We start from the raw sequence: 9,582 nt of genomic DNA on the forward strand, positions 1-9,582 counted from the left end.
TCCCTTATGTATTCATATCTCAGTTTTGAGTAAGCCCTTTAAGAACAGCCCTCAGGATCACAGGACTTGAGAAATTCAGTCCCAGCTGTTAATATGTATGATTTACCCCTCTAAAAAATAAAAAAAGACTCCTAGTTTTCATGCGGGTTCAACCTCAGTTACACAATAGCTGGTAACACAAAGTGGCTGCTGTTTTCAGTACAGCTGAAAAGGTCAAATTCTGGGTGTTGCTCTTTTTGAAATATCATCCTCTTAATTCATTGACAAATTCATGCAAAATCATTTTGATTATTTTTCAAAGACTCCGAGGTCAAGATGTATCACCATGGTCATCTGAACAACAACCTTGAAACTTGCATATCTGCAAAAGAGTTTTATGAAGGTTTGATTCTGCAAATATCCGCCTATCCTGCATTCTTCTAAAGTAAATACCTGGTCTGGGTAATAGGTTAGAATAAATTTGTAATTTTTTCCTTTCCCTCAAGTTCTGTAAATCTACATGACCTAATTCTCCTGAGAGCAGATGTTTTGGAACGCTGCTGTTAGAGACTGTTCATCACGTCAGTTCAGCAAACCACATTAATATGAAAGCATGTGCTTGAGCATGTTCTAATAAGCAAACTGCTTTTAAGCATGTGCTCAAATTTCAGCATGTGCTTCACTCATTCAGGGCTAAAGTGTGTTGGGTTGCAGATGTCGGGCAGGTGACAAAAGGGTTGTGAAATCATACGCAGGTAGATAAAATACACAGCACAAGTTAAAATCTAATATTAATCTATAATAAAGACCAAGACAAATGATCTCATGTATGAAAGCATTTGTCGTGAGCACTAATGCTAAGGGAGACTTATCTTTTAAGTGTTTTAGTTCAATACATTTTAATCAGAAAAACATAGTGTTTGCATAATCTACAGAGGAAAATAATAAGGACATTAAAATATATTTTAAAATAGAAAACAAAAAATAACCCTGTATTGCTTAATGATTCGTCATATAAGTTCAAACCATGTAATAAACCTCTCTAAAGATAAGAGGCATGTTGTTTTGGGAGAAGACCAGGGAGAATGATCTGCTTCTCAGAGTGTTATAAATAAGATAACTATTATTAGTACTTGATTATATACAGTGTTTCAAGACATATCAAAGCTCTGCACTTCTATACAGCAATGTAAAATGGAGTGATATCTCTGTGCCTGTGTAAAATTGTTTCTTTTCATGAATGGAAAATAAATACATTCCGAACCACTTGGATTTCATACGTTCAGAAAGCAATTGATTTGCCGAATACAGATGAACACTGTATTTCTTCCTACTTTTCCCTATGTTTTCATTTTTATTAAGTCTTTTGTTAGTCAGATGTGGTAAAAAGCTTTAGATCAAACCTCTTGGGGTAAAATCTGAAACTCTGGGGAAAAATAAGAAAGATGAATTTGTTTAGTTTCAAAACACATAGCCAGTTTGCCAAGAGCCTCCAGCTGGCAGGATAGAAAAATGTATCTCCCGATTGCAAATTGCCAATTCTAAAATGGCACAGCAGTAGCTTTCCATCCTGATTACCTGCAGCTGGCCTGCCTTTCAACTCTGGGTTTCTAGTCAAAACAATAACTTCCTGTTGCCATATTTTCCAAAATGCCTTCTCCAAAATTCATACAAAGTTACGAAACACAGTTGACGATTACTTGTGTACTTTAGATGAGCCTGTATTGTAGCTGTCAGTGGTTTCCGAACACGAGTGAGACAAGATCTTCATCACTTGCTAGACCAGCTGGTATAGCTGTGGGGAAAAATCAGCAGCCTTGCAGCTCATAAGCCCTTACACAAGTCTTAAAAAAAAAAAAAAAACAAACAAAAAAAAACCAACCAACCAACCAAAAAAAAAAAAAAAGTAGTGATCCTGAGAGTAATTGCTCTCAGCTTAACTTCATTATGGTAATCCATTAGATAGCTGGAGAGAAAAGCTGATTGTCAGCTCTGGACCTGAGGGAGGATGTTGGCCACAGTAGGCAAGGGCTTCAGATCCCAGGGGACAGAGATAATTGCACAGAAGAAACTGAGGGGTGGGATGTGTTTTCATAGGGTTTTAATGCCTGGATGCTGCTTGAGATGAAACAGAAGTAAAAAAGCTCCTCTGTAGATGGTCTAAAACAAAGGAGGTGAGTAACGTAGTGTGCAAATGCTCTTGGTAGCAATGGAAGCAAGCACATGCCTAAATTGCAACATGTGCTGAAATGGTGCCTGGGACCAGGGAGGGCAGCAGGGCTGGCTCCTCTCTTCCATAGGTGTGTGTGCCTCCATGAGGCTGCGGAGGCATGGGATTTCTGGTTTGATTTTGGCAGGATCTGTTTCTCTCTACAGCCTGGCAGAGCTTCATTGCTGGCTGGGAGGGAGGAGGATGCCTTCCTGTAGCAGCTTGTCCCTCGCTGCTTGGCAGAGAGGTGAACTGGGGGCAGGCAAAAGGGGCACTGCACTCACTGCCCTAGCATTGAAGAGGAACTGAACTTGGTATTTTGCAAAAGACTGATGTCTTTTGTGGGGTCCCAGCCCTACCAGTGGGTGTTATGAGAACTCAAAAAGTGGTTCAGATCTTGAGAACATTTAAGCTTGGGTCTCCTGTTTCTGGCAGAGGAGAGTTGGTAGAGGAGCAAAGCATCAACTGCCAAAATGCAGAAGGTCCTGGTCACACATAACAACAAATTTCTGTGCACCTGAAGGAACTACAGATGAGAAAGGGAGACTTCCACTGTGTTTAAACACTCCTAAGATCAGTTGAGTGCAGAGAAAGAATGTTGTTTATTTGTTTGTTTTTAATGTTTTGATATTACAGTGTTCATCCCTGTCCTACTTTAGGGTTTTGTTTTCAAATCTGGACCTTGATGATTCATATTCATTAGAGAGAAGAGTGAGGAATACCCCTCTGGAGAACACAGAGCTGGAATTGCCTGCTCTGAGATATTTTGCTCACCCACTGGGAAAGCAGCACAGCAGGGCAGCTGCTGGTAGAGGGCTGGAGAGCATGTGCCTGTCCTGAGCATCAGAGCTCCTCCTTAGAGCATTGAAAAAAACAGCAGGAGTAAACCAAACTCCTGAAAAGTGACTGAAAAACATCAAGCAGAAATGTGAGTGTAATACAAAAACCAAGGTGTTGCAGACGACAGCCACTGTGCTCTTGTGTGCCTTTCTCCTTTGCTCTCTCCTCCAAGAGAACACGAGACAGATGCAGTTACAAACAACATCTGTGTTAGGTGAGACCCAGGTACTAAGAACATCCCATGTGGAGAGGGTACAGTGTTCCTTCTTTAAAACAGTCTGGTTTTATTTCCTCTCTTTCTCTCTTCTGTTTTCTCTCTTTCTCTCTGGCTAACTAGGGAGAAGTTAGCTTTTATCTACAAACATTTTGAGAAAAAGAGAACCACTTAAGCTAAAAGACTGTGTTAGTGTCACAAAGAGTAACTCCATGATGAATGAATTAGGCTGAACATCAAGAGACGTGCTTTTACCACGTAGGATTGGGCTCAGAAATAGTTGTAATGGGATTAAGGAGATTAAAGAAATTGATTTATTTTTAAAACAGGAGCCCAATTAGACAGGGACATATATATATATATGCAGTAGTGGACCTGTGTGATGACCTGAATGGATTGTTGCAGGCATAAATTCCTTTGATGTGTTTAACATCTTGCTTTTCTAGAGAGTGTGCTTTGCCTTCTGGTGAATGCCAGTTAGCTACAAAGGCTGTTCAAGAGTTTTTTGGGAATGACAGCCCTAGGCAAGCCTGACACTAGCAAAACCTTTGTGTACTAACTGGAATTATAAAGGAAAGGTGAAATGAATCAAGGCTCCTATAATAAGTGTAGTTCAGGAAACAATTAAAACACTCTAGCTTTAAACCACAGTATAGGCTTGTGCTGCAGTCTAGAGTCCAAGTATAATGAGGAATCCCTTACAGCCTGTTCAGGGATCTTTCTTTTTCCTAAGGAACTTGGAAAAATCTGCTCTTGAATAGATAGCCCAGTCCTTCTCTGTCAGTAGTAATTTCTCATTTTCTCATGCCTGTACACATCCTATACAGAGTAATGGGTAATTGAAGTGTCTGATTAACCTTCTTTGTAATGTCCCCAGCAGCACAGACAGATTTTATTTATTTATTTAAAGGTGGAATACAGTCTGGTAAAAATGATTAAGTTTAGCAGTTCTTGAGTTTACTTTCTGGTTTTTAGTGCTTTAAATTCATGTCCACACAGCACAGATTTTTGCATGTTTGGCCTGACCACATTGCAGGTGATTCTCTGGGGGCTAGTATCTCCCCAGCTGCTATATGTGATGCTTCACAAGCCTTATCGTCTCTCTTCCAAGAGCCGGGAAAACCTCCTAGAGTAAATAAACTGTCAGCTTTCCTACTGACTTCAGCCAAGTGGCTCTAAGGATTTATTTATTTATTTATTTATTTATTGCTAATTTTGTATTAAAAAAATACTTCTTCCCCCCACACATGCTTCCTGATACATGGTGGATTATTTTCTTAGCGTTGTGTTGTCTTAACATTGTGTTATCAGAAATTACTGATGCAGTGCAAATAGCAATGAGCATATTGTTCTTCCTGCAGGCACTCTGGGAAACCAGGGCTGTTGGGGAGCTCCTGGTGATCCTTCTCACCTTCAGCAGGTTTGTACACAGCATTTAGTACAGTGAGTGATGAGCTGCTGTTTGTCAGAGCAGGTCATATGAGTTCATATAAGAGGACGTTTTCCTTGGAGACAGCCTTTTCCATTTCAACTTTTGCTGTCAGTGGATGTGGGAGGAGGAAGTGTATCTGTAGACATTAAGGTAGAAACTGGCAGCTCAAGAATGTCCTTGGGAGTGGATGTGGGATGTAGATGTGGGAGTTTGGGTCACTCTAATGGCTGGACAAAATAGATAACATTTGGGAGAGGGAAAAACTGATGGGCAGGTGGTTTACGTAAGGATTTTATTTCTGCACCTGACTTTTATGTGAACCCAGGAAGAATAGTAGATGCTCTACTGAATCCAGGTTGTCTTTCAGATGCAGGAATAGGCAAGACTCTGCCCTCCCGCAGAATCACAGTGTTCTGTATGGTGAGAGATGAAGCAATGAAACAGAAATGCTTCATAAGAGAGAAGGTATTACCTGTGGATGTGAGGCATTAAAACCCATTTGAATTTGAGAGGGACTTTGCTACCTGTGCAGTCACAGCCTTAAAAGGGAGGCAGGAACAGTTAGAAGGAGGAGGAGGAGAAAAGGGAGAAAAAAAAAAAAAGATCTGGAGAAAGCCAGGGGATATAACTGAAAAAGTATACAGTGAACTACAAAAAAAAAAAAAAGTGTAAGTGTGACTAGTATTTCTTTTCCAGCTTGCTTCTAAATTTTAGTGTCCTAGTGAAACTGTCCTCTAAAGTTCAGTAGCTCCGTCATTCAACAAAGAGTCGGTGGAGAGCAAGAGGTGTCTGAAGTTTCCCAGAGGGAGGTCTTGTCTGTCTGTGCTTAGGTGCAGTAGTTGGGGAGACAGAAGCTCACCAAGGGCAAGATTACAATAGGAAAGTGGGAAAAGGCAGAACAGAAAACAGAAGCATAAGTGAAATAAGCCCGCTAAGGAACATAACAGGAGATAGGACAGAGCAATTTTGAACAGAGAATGAGATAATGAAATATGAATGATACAAGATGTGCAGGAGAAAGGAAGTCTTCAGGGAGAAGACTGACCATGGAAAAGTCAGCTGCTGAAGAAAAAAGAACATAATCCCAGAGAAGCAGCTTGAAAAAAACGGAGTAAACAAGTGGAAACCTTCTGGTTTAAACTTTTTTCTTTTTTTTTTTTTAATGTTTTTTAATACCATTTTAAAATGGTATTTTAAACATCACCGTCTGGAAGGTTCTGCTTATTCCTGACTTCCTGTATGTCTTGGAAGTAAATTCCCAATATATTCTGTTTGCTTGATGCATTTGCAAATGACTACCATGATCTTTTCAGCCTAATCTTTGAAAGAGAAAATTGATGTGAACATATTCTCTCTAGATCTGTGCCTCTGAGACGTGGAGAGAAAAATAAAGCTTTGGTGACTAAGAGTCATTTAATTGAACATGGTAAACCAAACCACAGATCAACACTGGGGCAGTTGTCTTTTTTTTTTTTTTTTTTTTTTTTTTTTTTTTTTTTTCAAATTTCAGTTTTAGTTTAAAATTGTGATCCTGAGATCCCCTTCTCTAATTTGCTTCCACTTCACTCCACTGAAATTAATAGCTTAGAAATTCCTCAGGAGCCTTACTGAATTATGTCTCTGTCCACATTCTGCCCTCAAGCAGGCTAAAGTGTTTGGTGTCTTCCTCTCATTTGACCTAGACTAAAACCTCTGAATGTGGGATGGGATCTTTCCTCTAGCAGTTAAATAGGATCTCTGATGGCTGCTGCCTCTACAATCAGGGAAGAGAAGTGGCAGACAATTCACTTTTAAGAGCACCTATTTCTTTATCACAGATGGAAGGCATCTGAGGTCGAGATCAAGTGTCTAGGTTTCAGGCAGGATGAATCTCACTCTATGTTCCTGCACCCAGATATGCTGAGGAGGCAATCTCAGATCAGATCCAGTGCATCTTGGCAGAATGAGGGATGTCTACCTCAGGAACAAGAAGAATATCTCTGTCTGAGAGGGACTGGGCTTCCCAGAGGGGTTTGGAGCTACTTTAACCTGGGCTACATGAAGCCCAATGAACCTCATCTTAATCTGAAGATTCACCCTGCTTTGAAAAGAGGGCTGGACCAGATGACCTCCCTTCTGGTTTGAAGTGCCCTCTGAGACTATGAAACCCACATGTTCCTACAGAGTACCTTGACTGGGAAGCTTTGTTGGAGAGGAGAGGAGCAGAGTGGAGCAGCTGAAGACACCAAACTGAAATTGAAGTTGCGTGTGTCAGGGAGAGCATGGCTTGGGGACCACTCATTTAAGAAGATAAATCCTAGATTCTAGCTTGCCACAACCCTTTTTGTAACTTATCTTCAATTAGTCTTTAAGTCTAGAGCAAAGAGGGGGAACAGTCAAAACTTAGCCCACGCATTTTGAAATGTGTGTGATGTCTGTCTGTGGAGATCTTTTACAGGAGATTTGTCCTGCCTAATCTTTAGTCTAGGTAAAATAATCTATTGTCAAGGCTCTAAGGCCTCTAAATTAAAACAAACAAACAAACAAAAAAAAAAAACACAGCTGAATAAGGTACCTGAGAAGTGAGGCTGAATATTTAATTCATGCACATTTTAGCTTCTGACTCATGCAAACTGGTCTTCAGATCCCTTTGGAAAATACCTACTTTTTCTCATGACAAAAATTTACTCAGTTCTGGATTTTACTCTGGAGGACCAGAGGCCTCAAAATGACCATGAAGGACCAAGGTTTTTGGTCGGACCTGAGCCTGGGAGCATGACTTCCTGTTCTCCATCCAAAAACAGAGACCCACCTAAGAGGTTTCTGTTAATCCTCTCCTCATGGAAGGTGCCCCAGTGTCAATTGCACTAGTCCTGCTCCTTTCCTTATTTCATGAGTGACCTTTCCACGCTACTGCAGTACAATCTATAGTGTGTCTAACCATAACCAAGTTTACATTTGAATCATATGCTGCAGCATTGGAAAGTTGTGAGAAAAAGGAAAATAATAACATGCAGTCTTATCAATGTTATGAGTACAAGCAGATCCTTCCTTCCTGTACACCAATGGTAAAATTCAAATTTCTTCAGAAAGAATCTTAGAATCTTTGATGATTAAAGGTTTGTTGGCAATAGAGCCACAGAGGTTAATTATGAATTCTCTATGTTGTACTCCTCATTGCTCATTCAGATAGCTGGCTGGCATCATGGAAAGACTGTAACATCCTAGATCAAGAAGCAAGGAAGGAGAAGATTCAAGGCTTGAATATAACATATGTTATCAATTTATAAATGGCAAGTCTTGCCATGGAAGGAGATGGAGCATAATCTGATAGTGGGATTATATATTTCTTTTTGTGTATGTTCTGGCCACGGACGTACTTCCCAATGAAAAAAAACATTCAACAGTTCTTTAATAATGGATGTCTATGCGTGCCATACATGGGCTTCTGGAAAGCTTATCTGTTTCTTCCTTCTTCTAGCTATAAAAGTTGTTTATGTACATAAAGGACATAAAACAACACAGTTATCTTCCCTATAGACAGACTGATTTTGTAGAAAGGTATCTATGGCATGTTCCAGGCTATATGTTAACCTTTTTGCGCCTAAAAGACAACTGATCCTTCTCACCCTCCAGCAGGTTTGATGCTCAAAAAGAGTTTGATGCTTTTATGCTATTGCAGTCATGTGTGACAGTAGGACTTTCTATTCTGAAGCTCTTTAAAAAGAGCATATTGCTATATCGCTTCTCACTTATGAATTCATAGCACAGACATAAGGGATGAGACTGGATAAAATACTTGCCCACAATGGGAGCATTCTTGCATAGCAACAATGGGCTTGTGAAAGAGCTGAGCTGCCTTAAAGGTCCATTCTCACGAGAATAGCAAACTTCAGCCTTTGAGAAACAGTGATCTATTCAGGGTTTCTTTTCTAAACCTGTTTCCCCTTTTATGCATTCTCACAAACATACAGATTTTGTCTCAGAAAAAAGCACACCGAGAGCACACAGTGTTCTTTCATTGCTGAAAAAAAAAAAGAAATAAAGAAAAAAGAAAAAAAAAAAAGAACACCTATCTGTGTGGATGCCAAACAGCAAGGACAGCCGTCTGTATTCCAGTCATGTTTCCTTATTGTTTGTGCTGTCCTGCCCATCTCCAGAGCACAGGGGACTGCTTAGGGGGATGTAATTCTGTTTAAAAGTCTGTCACTGCGAATTGCGGAGGGGAAAAGGCAAATCACAGGGTAGCACACCCGTGCTTTGGTGCCAAAAAAATCCCAGATCTTTGTAGTGTCAGGAAATAATTTGCAGTGAATACCCAAGTTCCCCCTATGCTGTTTTCTTGAGGCTAGAAGCATGTTAATGTCTTCTATATTCAGAAATACATGCTGCATGTTAAAGGTACATTCAGTAAGAGAAGCTTCCAATTTGGCAGCTGCCACTGCCAAATTTCAGTCCTTAGACCCCACATACAAACAACCACCTCACATCCAAAATGATCGGGTTACCTATTTTGTGCAAGGTTTCCTCCGGTGACAGAGTAGCTACCTTAGCAGTTTGTTTGGCTTGGAATTTTTTTCATCCTATTTCAAAAAAATGCATAACTGTGTTGTCTTCAAGAAGTAGGATGTTTATAATATAAAAGCAGAAGAGCCTGGGGTGCTTTGGGAGACTGGAGGTCACATTTAAAATAACTTGCATGTAAAATTATTCAGCAAAAAGTTGTAGCCTGAAGTGAGTGGCTGGTTCAGATACTCTCTAGCACAGTCAAGCAGCCCAGAAGAATTTTTTCTGGTCTTTTTAGAATTGTCACTGATCCTTGAAATGAGACCATTCCTGCTTGTATTTCTGAGTTTTATTCAGGAAGGCCCCTAAGGAAGAGATCAGCAGAAAGCCAGTGCACCAACAGAATTACATGCTAATCCTCAG

General features: G+C 40.1%; 1 long non-coding RNA gene across 2 annotated transcripts; it reads left to right on the forward strand.

The window, feature by feature from the left end:
- Positions 1-1,903: 1,903 nt before the first annotated feature.
- On the forward strand, positions 1,904-8,089 carry LOC110353993 (uncharacterized). Of its 2 annotated transcripts, XR_011806702.1 has the most exons (4): positions 1,904-2,153; positions 2,848-3,116; positions 4,604-4,662; positions 6,569-8,089. It is a non-coding gene; the product is annotated as an uncharacterized lncRNA (long non-coding RNA). The 2 variants fall into 2 exon arrangements; XR_002405325.4 differs by lacking the exon at positions 2,848-3,116.
- The last annotated feature ends 1,493 nt before the right edge of the window (positions 8,090-9,582 follow it).

The sequence above is a fragment of the Anas platyrhynchos genome, chromosome 1 (genome assembly GCF_047663525.1).
Source record: "Anas platyrhynchos isolate ZD024472 breed Pekin duck chromosome 1, IASCAAS_PekinDuck_T2T, whole genome shotgun sequence".
In the NCBI taxonomy this organism is placed as follows: domain Eukaryota; kingdom Metazoa; phylum Chordata; class Aves; order Anseriformes; family Anatidae; genus Anas; species Anas platyrhynchos.